At 43.3% G+C, this 18743-nt stretch overlaps 1 protein-coding gene across 4 annotated transcripts in view; it reads right to left on the bottom strand.

The window, feature by feature from the left end:
• The window catches only part of KLHDC8A (kelch domain containing 8A), a 119311-nt gene extending 107893 nt beyond the window's left edge, over positions 1–11418 (bottom strand). Inside the window, exons 1-2 of one of the 4 annotated variants that reach the window (XM_069756216.1) lie at positions 11219–11418; positions 10073–10216 (exon numbers count right to left, since the gene is read on the bottom strand). The gene's annotated coding sequence lies outside the window, so the exon portion shown is untranslated. The remainder of the gene's footprint in view (positions 1–10072; positions 10217–11218) is intronic. The other 3 variants (XM_069756215.1, XM_069756218.1, XM_069756217.1) reach the window with 3 other exon arrangements.
• Between the last annotated feature and the right edge of the window lie 7325 nt (positions 11419–18743).

Genomic DNA, 18743 nt, shown 5'->3' on the forward strand with positions numbered 1-18743 from the left:
TATCAATGATCCACATATTTGGAATAAGCTGTCCATCTGATGTAAGAGGATTCAGGTACCCAGGAAAGTTCGCCGACATGAGCAAGACATATCACGATGTCAGTCCTTAACATCCAAAGGTCATGTACAAGAAAAGCCGTCCGTCCTACTGAAAAGTCCACCACCATCCAAAAACGGGAAGATCTCATAATAGCGAGCAACTAAAAAGTGGAAGAGAGATGTAAATATCAATAAATCTGCGTATTAACCTAAAAAACCGGTAAACAGTAGCTCCTCATTCAAACCGAAGGGGGTCACTGAATGCAATAAAAAGATCCAACGGGATTCTAGTTGTAAAAGAAATTTGCGTTTATCTCCCCCTCTCTCATTGTGGGTCAGTTTTTGTAGACCAACTACTTTTAAATGAGTGGAAGAACCACCATGTTTAGCCAAAAAATGTTCGGCCACCGGCACAAGGGCCTTTCCTTTCCTCAAATCTGAGGCCGCAAGATGCACGGTGGAGATGTGCTTCTGAGCTCGCTTCCTCAGCTCTTGGGTAGTTTGGCCGACATACACCATCTTGCAGGGACAAATGAGTGCATAAACTACATCCCTGGATTTACAGTTGATGTATGATTTTAGAGGAAAACTTTTGGAGAGGGTCGGGTGGATAAAGGCATCACGGGTCGGAACCATGTGAGGACACACAGTACAGTCTCCACATGGAAATGATCCCCGAAGCGTGATGCCTCTATTCAATCTCATAGTAGGTCTTTGGTAGTGGATCCTAGTTAGAAGGTCCCTTAAATTGGGTGCCCGTCTCGCTGTCGTAAGAAGTCTGCTGCTAGTGACCTCCATCGTTTGGGTATCTGCACGGAGAATTGGCCAGTGTCTTGATAAAATATCACTGACCTGTTTCCAGCTGTTGTTGAAATCCGTGATAAATCTAGTCTGTGTTTCTCGGTTATGCTTCTTGGAGGATAAGAGTGCACTCTGATCTTGTGCCCTCGCTCTCTGGTAGGCTGTAGAAACAACACGTTTAGGGTAACCCCTTTTTGAAAAACGATCAGAGAGTTCACGAGCTTGAACCGAGAAATCGCGATCAAGGGTACAATTGCGTCTCACGCGTAGGAATTGTCCCGTAGAAACACCCACCTTAGTATGCCACGGGTGAAAACTGGAAAACTCCAGAAGTGCATTTGTCGCTGTGGGTTTACGGAACAGATTTGTCGCCAGATGTTGCTCGTGTGGAAAAATCCTAAGATCCAGAAAGGTGGTATCACTGGTAGAAATAGAATACGTAAGAAAAATATTATGGGGATTAGTATTCAGATGGTCAAAGAATAAGACACATTCCTCCCTGGTGCCCTTCCACAAAATGAAAATATCGTCTATATAGCGATACCAGGCGTGTACGTGGGCAGCGAAAGATGTTAAAGGGTAAACAAATATTTCTTCCCACCAGCCTAAAAAGATGTTAGCATAGGCTGGTGCGCATTTCGCACCCATCGCCACGCCTGATCGCTGTAAATAATAGACCCTGTCAAACAGAAAAAAATTGTGGTGAAGAACAAATGTTAGCAAATCCAGGAGGAATGTGTCATGTCCCCTATCAGTAGACTGTTTTTTATTCAAAAAATATGCAACTGCCTCCGTCCCGTCCTTGTGATCAATGTTCGAATAAAGTGTTTCCACATCACAAGTTACAAGCAAAAAATTAGAGGGAAGATCAATCTGGCCACATATTTCGATGAAGTGGGGGAATCCTGAATAAATGAGGGAAGGGATGAAGCAATTAGTTGAAGAAAAAAATCCAAATATCCACCCGCCCTCTCACACATGCTGCCGACACTTGAGACGATGGGTCTGCCCGGGGGTCTGGTGCTGTCTTTATGAATTTTCGGCAACATATAAAATGTTGCCGTAACCGGGTTGTCCACCCACAGATATTGTTTTTCCTGTGCAGAGATGATACCGTGCTGTAAGGCCCTACATAATAAACGTTGAAATTTTGAAAGGAAGACAGAAGTCGGATCAGAGGGGAGCTGTTGGTAATACTGGGTATTGTTAAGTTGACGTTTAGCCTCAGCTTCATATAATGAAGTGGACCACAGTACCACGTTACCCCCCTCATCAGCTTCCTTGATAGTAAAATCCCTATTCTTCTGCAGGGCAAACAAAGCACGTGTCTCATCTCTACTCAAATATATGTCATGTTATGGTGTTTAATAAACGTGTTAATTATTTTTCTATATTTGGGGTTGTGCGAGCCTGCTTTTAGTCCATTCTTTTTGTCTTTTCTTTGATCTCAGTAGCTATTGGACTTGGCTCTGCACCTCTATTCCATATAGATATATAGCTGGAGTGCACCCTCTATCCTGCATTTTGTATTGATTGTCTAGCCCTGTGTCCCAGGGCAATTTCAGGAGGGTAGCACACACCCATTTTGGTGGTGCTGTTGATATATATATTTATATATTCATATAGTGTGGTTTATACATCGGTAGTTATCACTATGGACTGGGAGGCCAGGGAAGCGGCCTGGTTGGCTAAATCGTCTAGCATTTTTGAAGGAGCAGGAGTTTCCACAGTCCATGTGGATAATGATTTTTATACCCTTTGCTCAGATTTGACCAGGGCCCACAAGACATGCGTTAGGTTGTGGTGGAATATGAGGAGTTTGGAGGAATATATCAAATCTGGTTTCATTCCCAGAGGTCTTCGTATATCTATTTTTCCTGCATGGGAACCTTCTGATAGTTTCAAACTACTTTGGGAACAGAGTTTGACACTTTGTTCCAGCATTTTGATTAATCTTTTGCTTGAACATGACAAAACATTAGTTTCATCTACAAAGATCTCCATTAAAGAATTGGAGACTAAATTAGCCAACTTTGACGAGGGTCAAGTCCTGTCGTTCAAGAACAGACTGAAGGATACTTTAGATAAATATGAAACAGAAGTGATACAACGCAAAAGTACGAAATTCCAGAGGGATAGAAGTGATTTCGAACAAAAGTCGGCATATAAATGGAGACATTTTGGTAATGCCAGTCGCCCAAGGCCCGGTAGGGGCAGTCCTACATCTGTAGCCTTGTCAGCTCCATGTAGAGAAGAAAGCTCTAGTGATTTTTTGTCCTCTGCCGGAAGCGAGATAGACCCCGGACCAGACGGGGGGGCAAACATAAGAAACGTGAAAAAACGACCAACACGACACAGGGGCCAGATATTACCCTTCCATCACAATTACTCCACCAGACGGAAGTAAACTTAGTTGGCACTTGTTCTCAGAATATTTTGGAACTGGAGCGTGATGTGACAACACTACAGGTAATAAATCTCTCTGAACATAATCTCACGTCTACTGAGTTATCTGTGCTTCAGAAGGGTCTATCTTTTGTTCCCACACACCCAGTGGATACATTCACTCTCATTAAAGACCTTTACCTGTTTTGCAGAAAATTAACATTCCAGGTCATGTACAGGAGACCCGACATCTTACAAGCTATTCCGATGGACGAGCGCCAAACTTTTCAGGATCTACTGGAGCTCCTGGAGGAAAATGAATCATGTTCCAACAGAAGAAAATTTCCATATAAGAATAAATCTCTCAAGACACCCTCGTTCTCTCTGGTGCCGGCCATTAAAATATTCTTTGAAGTTGTTAAACGGGACATTATGGCTATGACTGCCCAGGTAAGCAGCCCTTCCAATTTGAGTAGAGATGAGACACGTGCTTTGTTTGCCCTGCAGAAGAATAGGGATTTTACTATCAAGGAAGCTGATAAGGGGGGTAACGTGGTACTGTGGTCCACTTCATTATATGAAGCTGAGGCTAAACGTCAACTTAACAATACCCAGTATTACCAACAGCTCCTCTCTGATCCGACTTCTGTCTTCCATATAAAATGTTGCCGAAAATTCATAAAGACAGCACCAGACCCCTGGGCAGACCCATCGTCTCAAGTGTCGGCAGCATGTGTGAGAGGGCGGGTGGATATTTGGATTTTTTTCTTCAACCAATTGCTTCATCCCTTCCCTCATTTATTCAGGATTCCTCGCACTTCATCGAAATATGTGGCCAGATTGATCTTCCCTCTAATTTTTTGCTTGTAACTTGTGATGTGGAAACACTTTATTCGAACATTGATCACAAGGACGGGACGGAGGCAGTTGCATATTTTTTGAATAAAAAACAGTCTACCGATAGGGGACATGACACATTCCTCCTGGATTTGCTAACATTTGTTCTTCACCACAATTTTTTTCTGTTTGATAGGGTCTATTATTTACAGCGATCAGGCGTGGCGATGGGCACAAAGTGCGCACCAGCCTTTGCTAACATCTTTTTAGGCTGGTGGGAAGAAATATTTGTTTACCCTTTAACATCTTTCGCTGCCCACGTACACGCCTGGTATCGCTATATAGACGATATTTTCATTTTGTGGAAGGGCACCAGGGAGGAATGTGTCTTATTCTTTGACCATCTGAATACTAATCCCCATAATATTTTTCTTACGTATTCTATTTCTACCAGTGATACCACCTTTCTGGATCTTAGGATTTTTCCACACGAGCAACATCTGGCGACAAATCTGTTCCGTAAACCCACAGCGACAAATGCACTTCTGGAGTTTTCCAGTTTTCACCCGTGGCATACTAAGGTGGGTGTTTCTACGGGACAATTCCTACGCGTGAGACGCAATTGTACCCTTGATCGCGATTTCTCGGTTCAAGCTCGTGAACTCTCTGATCGTTTTTCAAAAAGGGGTTACCCTAAACGTGTTGTTTCTACAGCCTACCAGAGAGCGAGGGCACAAGATCAGAGTGCACTCTTATCCTCCAAGAAGCATAACCGAGAAACACAGACTAGATTTATCACGGATTTCAACAACAGCTGGAAACAGGTCAGTGATATTTTATCAAGACACTGGCCAATTCTCCGTGCAGATACCCAAACGATGGAGGTCACTAGCAGCAGACTTCTTATGACAGCGAGACGGGCACCCAATTTAAGGGACCTTCTAACTAGGAGCCACTACCAAAGACCTACTATGAGATTGAATAGAGGCATCACGCTTCGGGGATCATTTCCATGTGGAGACTGTACTGTGTGTCCTCACATGGTTCCGACCCGTGATGCCTTTATCCACCCGACCCTCTCCAAAAGTTTTCCTCTAAAATCATACATCAACTGTAAATCCAGGGATGTAGTTTATGCACTCATTTGTCCCTGCAAGATGGTGTATGTCGGCCAAACTACCCAAGAGCTGAGGAAGCGAGCTCAGAAGCACATCTCCACCATGCATCTTGCGGCCTCAGATTTGAGGAAAGGAAAGGCCCTTGTGCCGGTGGCCGAACATTTTTTGGCTAAACATGGTGGTTCTTCCACTCATTTAAAAGTAGTTGGTCTACAAAAACTGACCCACAATGAGAGAGGGGGAGATAAACGCAAATTTCTTTTACAACTAGAATCCCGTTGGATCTTTTTATTGCATTCAGTGACCCCCTTCGGTTTGAATGAGGAGCTACTGTTTACCGTTTTTTTAGGTTAATACGCAGATTTATTGATATTTACATCTCTCTTCCACTTTTTAGTTGCTCGCTATTATGAGATCTTCCCGTTTTTGGATGGTGGTGGACTTTTCAGTAGGACGGACGGCTTTTCTTGTACATGACCTTTGGATGTTAAGGACTGACATCGTGATATGTCTTGCTCATGTCGGCGAACTTTCCTGGGTACCTGAATCCTCTTACATCAGATGGACAGCTTATTCCAAATATGTGGATCATTGATATTTATATCGAATAAACGGATTAACCAGCCATCTTTCCTCCTTTCTGTGTGAACTTTGATGATTTACAACTTTGGACTAGTGCGGAGGGGACTACTATATGATGGATAGCGCCTGGTGTGATATAATGTAATATCATATTGGATATTGGAGACCTTCACTTCAACATATAGCATCAGCGCTCTCTTGGATTTTCTACATCTATCAGGAGCGGAATCAACAGTTCAAACTTGCTTCATTTGGAATGGGACTTGCCGCTCCAGCCTTCTTCGAGATCCATATATATATGGATCTTTATTACTCAATTATTTTCTAGTAGGACAATGAGTAGCGCCCTTTGGTCTTCTATGCCTTGTGATATGATATGACTTTTGATATACTCTTCTGCTATCTTATTATTCTTGTCCTTAGCTTATCATTGCATGTTTGTTATTATTATATTATATATATTTCCTTCATATTTGTTTGGCATTATATATATGCATTAATTATATATTTCCTCCTACACAGGTCCTCTTGGGTTGCGCTATGGTGGGCTCGATCTAGATTTGCGCTGGTCTGTTTGGTTTCTGCCTCTGATGTGTGCCGATCATTCACCGCTCCCCCCTTTCCATCTATGGGTTCTACTCTCTGCTCGGCGCTTGCGCAGTGCGGCTCAATCATTGAGCCGCGTCTGCGCATGCGCCCTTCTCCATGGAGATTCTCTCATTCTGTCCTGCCTCCTTCTTCCCGTGGCCGGCGGCTCATTTCCGATCTACTCCCCCTGCGTCCAGATAACACACCGGTGTTTATTCCTGCTCATTATGTACCTTATATATACGTAAGTATTGCACCATATGACCCACTTCCCCTGACGAAGCCGCTGCGGCGGCGATACGCGTGGGGTCTTGTCCTCACACCCCCTCCTCGTTTGCCGGCTTTGTGGCACATGTGGATTTTTGGAGCCATTTACAGCTCAGCAGCCTTCTGCTTTCAGCCATACCACCTTATATGCAGCTGAGTATTTTCCAGCATGACGCTGTCTGCTCATTTATCCTTTTTGTGGGAGCCTTATTTCTCTGCTTAGGTTGCCTTTCTTACATGCGCCATATACAGTGGATATTCTTGGATCTTTAGACCATTTTTAGGTCCTCTTAGATCATTTATTTCTCAATTGGGTATACAGTGTCTGTATGTATCTAGGCTTTTTGCCTTGGTTTATTGATATGACCCATATGATCATTTAAACCCACTGTATTGCATTTATTTATATGTCTGGCTATGTATGTTACTCCATTTATATATACGTGTACTCTCTATGGATATTTCATCGAGTTATGGGGGTGTGTTGTACACACTTGTTGTGATTTTTAAATGTTTTTACATTCATGTTATGGTGTTTAATAAACGTGTTAATTATTTTTCTATATTTGGGGTTGTGCGAGCCTGCTTTTAGTCCATTCTTTTTGTCTTTTCTTTGATCTCACTTTTATAGGTTTGTACTCCCTGAAGCCGCCGCCTGCTTTCGTTATTAGTGAAAGCAGGTGTAGGCTGATGGGAGCAGTAGTCCCATCAGCCGACGCCAGTGACCAGAGGTAAACTCTTTACCTCTGGTCACAGCTGTGGGCTCACGGTGTCATTTCACAGCGTTGGAACTGCGGCTGTCTGACCAGCGGTAATCATTTTACCGCTGATCAGAAGCAGTGTTTGCAGCGCTGTCATGCACATGACAGAGCTAGAAACACCCAGTGTTAAGGGGGCCGAACCTGAACAGTTAGACCAACCTCCTGGTGTAGTCAGTTTTCGGTGTCTGTGCCTGAACAGTAGATGTTTGGTACGGAAGCCTAACTTTACTGTTCGGGATCACCCATTTCTACTTACAATTGCTGATTTTACCTTTTTACCCAGCTAATCCTTCTCTTTTCTCTATGTAGAAACAGGAAGTTTCTTTTACCTGCAGAAATCATTCCCCTCCTCAACTGGTGACCCAGCTGCTCCGCTCCTCTCCGATGCCATTGACTTTTACCAAGACTGATGCATACAGGGAAAATTGACCTCCTGTTTCTATATAGTCCTTAGAAGGATTCAGCTTTTCAGTTTTTAATCACGTGATGTCATAGACCTAATGGAAAACAAAAGAATTATCCAGGTAGAAGGACAAAATGAGCAATTGAAACTACACAGTGCCATAGAATATGATGATTGCAATATTTTTAAGAGGATACAAAATGGTGATGGGAGTGCATCTTTAAAAAAATCAAGGGCAGTCAATATTTTTTACAGACTCATTGGAAAACCATCATAAATTATTATGATTACAAGTGATCCATGTCTACAGCCCATAATTATGATATGAAGTCTTCAGCTGCATGCACTGTAAACTGTAAAATGATAATTCCATTCAAAATAATTTGTAAAAGTTTCTTCAGCTTCAAAAGAATCATGAACGCCTTACATTGTTTTTATAGACAGGTCAAAAAAGTGCTCTATTATTACTGACTGTTCTGGAATTTCTGGATGGCTGGCAACCCAGCTTTTGAAATGTATTTTTGGTACTGTCCTGAAATTTGTAAGGACATTTGTCTGTTTGCATGAAATATATTCTAATTATGCAAATTGTGTCTCCAGAAAGGAAGAGAACTAGAACTCTAGTTGTTGTGAATTCTGTTGTCGGGCTCCCTCCTGTGGTCATGAATGGTACTTCGGCTGGTTCTGTCCATGGACTTCCTCTGGTGGGTGTTTCTGAGTTTCACAGGTGACTAGGTTAATTCGTTAGCTGTTGCTCTATTTACCTCCACTTAGATCTTTGCTCTATGCCACCTGTCAATGTTCCAGTACTGGTCTAGTTCTCTCCTGGATCGTTCTTGTGACCTGTCTTCCCATCAGAAGCTAAGTTCCAGCTTGTATTTCTTTGGTTTTCTATTTTTCTGTCCAGCTTGCTATTTAATTTGTTGTCTTGCTTGCTGGAAGCTCTGGGACGCAGAAGGAGCGCCTCCGCACCGTGAGTCGGTGCGGAGGGTCTTTTTGCGCCCTCTGCGTGGTCTTTTTGTAGGTTTTTGTGCTGACCGCAAAGTAACCTTTCCTATCCTCGGTCTGTTCAGTAAGTCGGGCCTCACTTTGCTAAATCTATTTCATCTCTGTGTTTGTATTTTCATCTTTACTCACTGTCATTATATGTGGGGGGCTGCCTTTTCCTTTGGGGAATTTCTCTGAGGCAAGGTAGGCTTTATTTTTCTATCTTCAGGGCTAGCTAGTTTCTTAGGCTGTGCCGAGTTGCATAGGGAGCGTTAGGCGCAATCCACGGCTATTTCTAGTGTGTTTGATAGGTTTAGGGATTGCGGTCAGCAGAGTTCCCACGTCCCAGAGCTCGTCCTTATTATCAGTAACTATCAGGTCATTCCGTGTGCTCTTAACCACCAGGTCCATTATTGTCCTGACCACCAGGTCATAACATCTAGTGCCACCTATTGAGGCTTTAAGTCTCCTCATCTCAGCATGCTTAGCATGTCAATCTCTGTAAGGAGAAACGATACTTTTTGGATATCGGTCGGACGCCTCTCACACAGCCAAACCAGATCTCCACTTTGCACTAACGAGGGGCAGTACTCTGAAACACAGAGTCTGTAAATTGTGATTCTGGTTTGGCTATTAACCTAAGTCATGTGACAAGGCTCGTTAAAGGGTTGACATTGACTTGTAGGATTGTTACCTTCCAATAGGTGGCACTAGAGTTCTAGTTCTCGTCCTCTCTGAAGAGACAATTTGCATAATTAGCATATTTCCCACAGGAGCATTGCGGCTTTAAGTCTCCTCATCTTGGCATGCTTAGCATGTCAATCTCCTCAAGGAGAAACTATACTTCTTGGATACATGAAATATATCAAAACTGATCACAGATAATCACAATAGACCCGAAAGGTCAAATTATCAGAGCCAAGGTCACTCTTCTAAGGAAACATAATTGCTTATTATGTCATTCTAATGTTGAAATTGTTAACTAATGATAATACACCTTAGTTACCAAAGTGCCAGCGGAAACTGCTGCACTAAGTCATGTAATCACGTAGAATCCTATTTATTACTGTTCGGAAGCACTTAGCAGAAAGAAGGAATGCAGTCGCAAACTTTAACAGCAAGTTTATCGCGGCATCCTGTTTAGACAGAGCCGATACTGGATTGGGATGAAAACCATTGACAGTCATATCTCTTGGCTATGATTTGTTTTTCATTGGGACCTTCTCAAAGTCTAAATCACTTTTTTTTTCTTGTTGTGCAAAAAAAAAAAAAAGAATATTACCGGTACTGCTAATGAGATCTACCTTGTGATCACTTTCGGGTTGTAGCGATAACAATCACCCCTTTAGAAATGCTTATTTTTTCCTTCTTCACGAGCTGATTTTGATGTAGTGATTTTGGCATTGTGGACAAATCGCTTTAGTTAAAAGCATTCTGTAAATGAAAAACTGACAAGCCGAGTACAAGTAGGGTTAAGTTTAACGCGTGCACAAGAACACATGCAAGTCAATCCAGAGAAACGTAGAGAGACATATCTCCTAAATCTGATTTTTTTTCCCTATATGGTACCTATACTATCCTCAAACCTGACCTTTTTTTTTCATTTCTACTGTATAGGCAAAACTAGAAACTTCTATAACAAATCTTTTTGAAAGTGACAATAACAGGAAGGGTTCAAGAACAAGTCACAGCCGCCACAACAAAGTGTAGGTGTTAATGGCATTCACTCACAGGGAGATAGTGATGCCAAGAACAGCTTGGGCTCCTCTAATCTGCTTTCATCCTACCGACTAAAACATCAAACCATGCTTAATCCTAGGTCTTTATTCAGGATAGCCTGCTGTCTAGATGTTATTACTGCTTTCTCCCTAACCACCTATTAAGGGGAAACGTGCTATAGACCATTGCAAATTAAATGTGTGGAAAAATTATAGGGTTTTTTATTCCTCAAGGAAAATAGTCATTACGATGGCATTAAAACTCAAAGGTTTCTAGGTCTTGTGTAACTATACTGAACCATCTACAATGCCTTCAGTGATTGTGTAACATCATATTGTAAAATTTCTTCTCACCCGTTTAATTAGTGTTATGTCATTTCTATATACAGGAACATTGCTTTTTGAGAAATCCAGTGATGTTTTGCCCCAGATATCGGAGATCAGTAATATAGCTATGAGTCTAAAGGGAAGCTTATAAAATCATTTGGCTGGTTGAATACTGTTGTCGGAAAGCTAAAATTAAATTGTCTACTAATTAAACGATTGGAAGGCACCATGACGGGTTTGTATCCATGACACTGAAGGTGACAGAACCAGCAAGGCACAACGTTAAGCACGATTCCAGTGATGCCCTTGCAAGATTGGGTAGCCTTCAGCATAGTAGACACACAGCTAACTCAAATGCTGAGAACTGGGACCAATATGGGTTAACAGAGAAACCACTGTACTCACTGCGGTCTCCGGTATGACCAGTTTCCTGGGTGCTGTCGCCAAGTTTGATCCTGGGAAAGTCCAAATTTAGTGGCTTCCTCAGAGCTTGTCTCTCCCAATATTGTGTTCCTCTCCTCTCAATGCAAACATGCCTGCTCTCCCTCTCAGCATGCTTCCTGCCAGCCCCCTTATTCCTCACATGCATACAATATTGTGAAGTCTATGCTTTTTTTTCCCCTCCCTCCTCGCAGCCCTTAGGGAATGACACAAGCTGTGATTGAAGAATGCTTCAGACAGGGAAAATGCCTAGAGAGAAGGAAACTGCATGAGCGAAAGGATAGCCAATTCCTTAAACGTGCAAATATGATTTATGCTGGCAATAGCTGGAACGATTTTTCTTACAAATAACAAACAATCCATTACGGTTACAGGGCAAGACTGGAATAAGTGTCCCAGAAAAATGACAATAGTATAGATGCCAAGGATTTCTTTGTATTGAAAGGGTGAAGCCACAAGTGGCATGTTGCTACTTGTGTGGAACCTACAGACTCCTTAACCCCTAGGCTCACTTTGGTCTATATAGTTAATCTTTGGACTACTACATTTTATTGCCTGATGTTGGATCTTACATTATTCTTGTTATTGATATGGTATTATGCTTTGTCACACATAGCTGAAAGACATAGCTGAACTAGAGTGGGTGCAGAAAAGAGCGACCAAGGTTATTAGAGGACTGGGGGGTCTGCAATACCAAGATAGATTATTACACTTGGGGCTATTTAGTTTGGAAAAACGAAGGCTAAGGAGTGATCTTATTTTAATGTATAAATATATGAGGGGACAGTACAAAGACCTTTCTGATGATCTTTTTAATCATAGACCTGAGACAGGGACAAGGGGACATCCTCTACATCTAGAGGAAAGAAGATTTAAGCATAATAACAGACGCGGATTCTTTACTGTAAGAGCAGTGAGACTATGAAACTCTCTGCCGTATGATGTTGTAATGAGTGATTAATTACAAAAATTTAAGAGGGGACTGGATACCTTTCTTGAAAAGTATTATGTTACAGGTTATATATACTAGATTCCTTGATAGGGCGTTGATCCAGGGTACTAGTCTGATTGCCGTATGTGGAGTCGGATTGGATTTTTTTCCCCAATGTGGAGCTTACTCTTTGCCAAATGGTTTTTTTTGCCTTCCTCTGGATCAACATGCTAGAGCATGTTAGGTTAGGCTATGGGTTGAACTAGATGGACTTAAAGTCTTACTTCAGCCTTAATAACTACCGTATGTTACACTATATTTTTGCACTTTATGCTGTGATACTTTTTTTTACTGTGTAGAGACACAGTGGTGGAGCTAGGCGTTTAACACGGAGGGAGGGGTGGAGCGTAAAAGATCTGAGTGGGTCCCTAACATAGTAACCATCTTTATGATGGTGGCGTACCCTTTCTTAATGAGTAAAGGGTAACTTCAGCAGATGACCATGTTGTAGCAAAAAAATGAAAAAAAAACCCAATACAAATGCAAGAACTGATATTACCACCATATGGTGACGTACAGTGCTAGATACCAGTTGTGTATAGCAGTAGAGTTATATGTAGTGACATACATATAATGTTCTTTCTGATGGAGTCATTCACTTTTTTCCAGCTTGCCCAGACTGACTGTGATGGGTATGTCAGATGCAACAGACTGTCCCTCTGCATCTGGCTGCAAGAGGTCTCTGCGTTTGGCATTACAAATGCCTCCTTAATCCTTCTGAATCTTGGACCCAGCAGCAACCTCCTTCCAGCTCTAGTGGACACACCTGGACCTGAGAGTTTATAAATCCCCAGTCTGCTGCAGAGAGTCGCCGATGATATTCACATTGCTCCCTTTTCAGTCTTGGAGCTATAGCAGTTGGCTAACTTTATTTCTGGAGCTGTTTGTGGATGTTTGGTGCTACCTCTCTGAGTCTGCTCAAGCTAAGTTCATTTCCCTTGTGTCTATCTTTTTGTCTTTAGTTTACAGTGGGGATTGACAAGTGCTCATGCACTCCCTATCTAGGGCCTAGCTCTAGGGAGATACAAGGCTTAGGTCAAGGAAGGGGCCTGATTTTTCCAAATGTTCAGATGTCGCCCTGCAGGCTTTTTCCTCCCTAAAGAGCTCTTTTGCCAACCCAATGTTTCCCAACCCTTTGTTGTGGAGGTTGATGGGTCAGAGGTGAGGGTTGGGGCTGTGTTGTCTCATGGTCCGCCCCTGGTAAATAGTGTCCATGTGCTTTCTTTTATAAAAAATTGTCTTCAGATAAGAGAAATTGTGACGTGGGTAACTGGGAGCTTTTGGCGATTAAATTGCCAATTGAAGAATGGCGACATTGGTTGGAAAGTGTCTGTCCATCCTATTACTGTTATCACTGACCATAATAACAGCTAATATCTTCAATTGGCTAAACGTCTCAACCCTATGTGAGCTACATAGTCCCTGTTTTTTGCTGGGTTCAATTTTGTTGTCACTTTCCATCCAGGGGTCAAAAATTTCAAGGCTGATGCTTTGTCTTGGAGTTTCCATGGTAGTGGTGACCATGAGAACCCTGCCCCGATTTTGCAGAAGGGGGTAGTCATTTTGACATTGTACCCTGAGCTGGAGGGTCAGGTGTTGCGCCACAAAGTAATTAAGAAACATCACAACTCTGTGCTTTCTGGTCATCCAGGTGGTAAGGCAACTGCGAACCTCATTTCTCGTCGTTTTTGGTGGCTGGGGTTGCATCGAGATGTGGTTGAACACGTATCTACTTATAGTATCTGAGCGTGTTCTAAAGTATCACATACCCATCCGTCTGCTACTCTTCTTCCTCTACCTATTCCTAGCAGGCCTTGGTATCTGCAGACAAAACTGTGGTTTTGGTGGTTGTAGATAGGTTCACTTAAATGATTCAATTCATTGCATTACCGGCACTCCCGAATGCCAAGACTCTTGCTCAGGTGTTTATAAATGAGATTGTGAAGCTTGAAGGGGTTCCCTCCAGTGTGGTATCAGATTGGGGGACCCAGTTTGTTTCCAAGTTCTGGAGGGTGTTCTGTTCTCGATTGCGGTTGCAGCTGTCCTTTTCCTCTGCCTTCCATCCACAGTCGAATGGACAGACCGTACGCGTTAATTAGAATTTGGAGACGTACTTCAGGTGTTTTTACTCCGAAAATGAGGAGGATTGGGCATCCTACTTACTGCTGGCAGAATTTGCTATAAATAATCGTCAAGAGTCTACCGGCAGGTCATTGTTTTTTGGTGAATACGGTTACCATCCACAGTTTAGTACTTTTAGCGGGGGAAGTGCTTCGGGAGTTCCTAAAGAGTAAAGCTTTGATTCGTCGGTCTCCTCAGTGTGGTGGGGGGGGGAGGGTTCTGAGTAATTTGAAGATCATGGGAGACAGGTACAAATGTATGGCTGACAGAAAGCGCTTGCCAGGTCCGGACCTGAATGTGAATGACTTTGTGTGCTTGTCTACCAGGAATATCAGGTTGAAGGTTCCTTCCTGGAAGTTGGAACCTAGATTTTTTGGACCTTATAAAATAACCACTGTCATTAACCCAGCAGCGTTTTGTCTTGAGCTACTTCAGGCCTTTAAGATTCACAATGTCTTTCACAGGTCTCTGTTCAATAAATATGTGGAACCTCTTGAGTCCTCACCCCTACGACCATCCCCAATATTGGTTGATGGTAATCTGGAGTTCTAGGTTTTGAGGATTGTAAATTCTAGTCTCCAACGTCATTCCCTACAGTACTTGTTGCACTGTAAGAATTATGGTCCAGAGGAAAGGATGTGGGTTTCAGCTTCGAAGGTGAATGCCCCCAGGCTGGTTTATTCATTTGATACCTCTTATCCTGAGAAACCTGATCCTGTGTGTCCGGATGCCACTCGTAGAATGGGGGGTACTGTCACGGGTGTGTCAGATGCAACAGACTGTTGTTCTGCATCTGGCTGCAGAAAGTCTCTACGTTTGGCATTACATACGCCTCCTTAATTATTTTGACTCTTGGACCCAGCAGCAACCTCCCTCTGGCTCTAGTTGACACACCTGGACCTGGGTGTTTATAAATCCCCAGTCTGCTGCAGCGAGTCACCGTGATATTAACATTTTTACCTTGTGAAGGCTTGGAGCTATAGAAGTCGGCTAACTTCCTCTCTGGAGCTGTTTGAGGACGTTTGGTGCTACCTCTCTGACTCTGCTCAAGCTAAGTTCATTCCCCTTGTTTGTCTACTTTTTTGTCTTTAGTTTACAGTGGGGACTGACTAGTTACATCTCACCCCCTCCCTATCCTGAACTTAGCTCTAGGGAGATACAGGGCTTAGGTTTCCTGCACAGCGATTGGTGAGGAACCAATTTAGGGATGGTAGGGCAGGTAGGGTGTTATTAGTTCTGCCTAAGGGTCTCAACTCACCCTTTCCCCTCATCCCTTCATGTTGCTATTAGTCTTTCCCACACTGTGCATGACACTGACATAACAACTTCTTTAGCCAAGACTTATCTGCAGAGTTTACAATACATACACATTTTAGTTCTTACTAGGGTTGAGCGACTTTTACTTTTTTAGGATCGAGTCGGGTTTCGCAAAACCCGACTATCTCAAAAGTCGAGTCGAGTGAAATCGGTCGATTATCGTGAAAAGTCGGGGATCGACCGAAACACGAAACCCAATGCAAGTCAATGGGGAAGCATAGTCGGCAGTGAGTGGAGGCCAGGAAAACACCTACAGTGCCCATTTTAATGGCAAAAACATCCATTCTTGTTACTGAAGCTTGTCAATCTTAATTTACCTTATAATAATAGTTAGGCATTGGAAATTGGGGGTCATTTGGCTAAAGTTGTGGGGGGTATGGCTGGTTCAAGTATTTAGTGGGCCCAGGAAACTTGGACCACGTCACGGCAGTGGAGCAGGGAGAGGTAAGTATTTCAACTTTGCAAGTGCTGTGATCCTGAGTAAAGTAGTAAACAGGCGGCACTGCTTTGTTCAGTGGAGGAGAACAGCAAGGAGCGGCAGACACCATTAGAAGGTCCCAACCAAACTAGTAGGCCAAATGCAGTGTAATCTAAAAACTACTTAATGAAAGCCTGAAGATCGAAGCTCAGGAAAGGAGACCAGGAGAAAACCTTGGATCGGCAGACACCGTTAGTAAGCCCCAACCCAACTAGTAGGCCAAATGCAGTGTAATCTAAAAACTACTTAATGAAAGCCTGAAGATCGAAGCTCAGGAAAGAAAACCAGGAGAAAACCTTGTAGCGGCAGACACCGTTAGTAGGCCCCAACCAAACTAGTAGGCCAAATGCAGTGTAATCTAAAAACTACTTAATGAAAGCCTGAAGATCGAAGCTCAGGAAAGGAGACCAGGAGAAAACCTTGTAGCGGCAGACACCGTTAGTAGGCCCCAACCAAACTAGTAGGCCAAATGCAGTGTAATCTAAAAACTACTTAATGAAAGCCTGAAGATCGAAGCTCAGGAAAGGAGACCAGGAGAAAACCTTGGAGCGGCAGACACCGTTAGTAGGCCCCAACCCAACTAGTAGGCCAAATGCAGTGTAATCTAAAACTACTTAATGAAAGCCTGAATATCGAAGCTCAGGAAAGGAGACCAGGAGAAAACCTTGGAGCGGCAGACACCGTTTGTAGGCCCCAACCAAACCAGTGGGCCAAATGCAGTGTAATCTAAAAACTACTTAATGAAAGCCTAAAGATCGAAGCTCAGGAAAGGAGACCAGGAGAAAACCTTGGAGCGGCAGACACCGTTTGTAGGCCCCAACCAAACTAGTAGGCCAAATGCAGTGTAATCTAAAAACTACTTAATGAAAGCCTGAAGATCGAAGCTCAGGAAAGGAAACCAGGAGAAAACCTTGGAGCGGCAGACACCGTTAGTAGGCCCCAAACAAACTAGTAGGCCAAATGCAGTTTTCAAATTCCGATAAGCTGAAAACCTGACAATTGAAGCTCAGCTTTTTTAAGAGGAGGACAGCTGTATTGAGTGGCGCAGACAGACACAGGTAGTAGGCCTTAAACCAAAAAGTTGTCTCAAAGCAGTTTAAAACAGGTTACAGGGGTACACAGGCAGCATTGGTGTGGTCAGCGGAGGACAATTGGAAGGAGGGACCGCAGACAGACTTACTAGGCCTAAAATAAAAAAAGTAGGCTCTATGCACTTTTAAATAGGTTCCAGGGGTACACAGACAGCATTGGTGTGGTCAGCGGAGGACAATTGGAAGGAGGGACCGCAGACAGACTTACTAGGCCTAAAATAAAAAAAAGTAGGCTCTATGCACTTTTAAATAGGTTCCAGGGGTACACAGGCAGCATTGGTGTGGTCAGCGGAGGACAATTGGAAGGAGTGTCTGACACAGTTAGTAGGCCAAAATAATAAATTTGAGGTTAATGTCTGGCAAAAAAAAAAATTAACAAATAAACAGGTGGCATACCTAGGTTCAGGGGTGGGCTCCTCTGCTGACTTGCAGACAGTGGTATTTGGCGCAAAGTATTAGCTGGTGTAAATGTAGGACAGGGCCCCTGAATATTTTTACTAGCATCATATATGTCAACAAATTGGTTTTGGCAGTGCCATTGAAGGATTTAACCGCATAGGCTAAACAGCAGTGAGAGATAATTTTGCAAGTGGTAGAGGACTGTTTGAGCTTGGGGGGAACACTCTCTCGTGGCCAGCGGTACTGGCCCAGGGCCCCTCATGTTACAACGGTGTATCTGATGTTGGGTGCGCACCACCACCGCCAGAGACACTTCATTGTACTATGAGGGACCCGGTGCCAGTGCCGTCGACCAAAAGTGGACACACCCACCTCTTCAGAAAAAAAAGGCACTCTCACGGGTGCTTTCGCCAAGTGGCGAGACCACGGCCCCGTGGGGGGAGTCAGCCCATTTAGGGAGGTGTAAACATGTCGTATGCTGGACATACAGCAGCTGCAAATGGAGAAATTGGAACACTCAGTAAGACCAGTCCAAAAGCAAGACCTTTTTAAAGGAAAGCTAGGTGTCAGCCAGGAAAGGTGGGGCAAAATAATTAGAAATCCATGAGTGGTTCATTTTTATGAAGGTTAGATCATCAACATTTTGGGTAGCCAGACAAGTCCTTTTTTTGGTCAGTATTGAACCAGCAGCACTGAATACTCTTTCTGATAGCACGCTAGCTGCTGGGCAAGCGAGCTCCTGCAATGCATATTCGGACAATTCAGGCCAGGTGTCTATTTTGGATGCCCAGTAATGAAATGGGAATGACGGGTGAGGGAGAACATCGATAGGGCAGTAACCATACTGGACAAATGTTGTCTCCTGTCACTTTGAATTGATGCTGCAGTACCTGTCCATCACCGGCGCTGTGTGCTGGGAATGCCTGAATCAAACGGTCAACAAGAGTTGCTTGTTTGGTTGCCAATATTTGTTCAAGGTTCTCATGTGGCATGATGTTTTGCAGTTTCCCCTTATAGCGTGGATCCAGGAGGCAGGCCAACCAGTAATTGTCATCGGTCATCATTTTTATAATGCGGGGGTCCCTTTTTAGG

This window comes from Ranitomeya imitator, chromosome 3 (genome assembly GCF_032444005.1).
Source record: "Ranitomeya imitator isolate aRanImi1 chromosome 3, aRanImi1.pri, whole genome shotgun sequence".
Classification (NCBI taxonomy): Eukaryota; Metazoa; Chordata; class Amphibia; order Anura; family Dendrobatidae; genus Ranitomeya; species Ranitomeya imitator.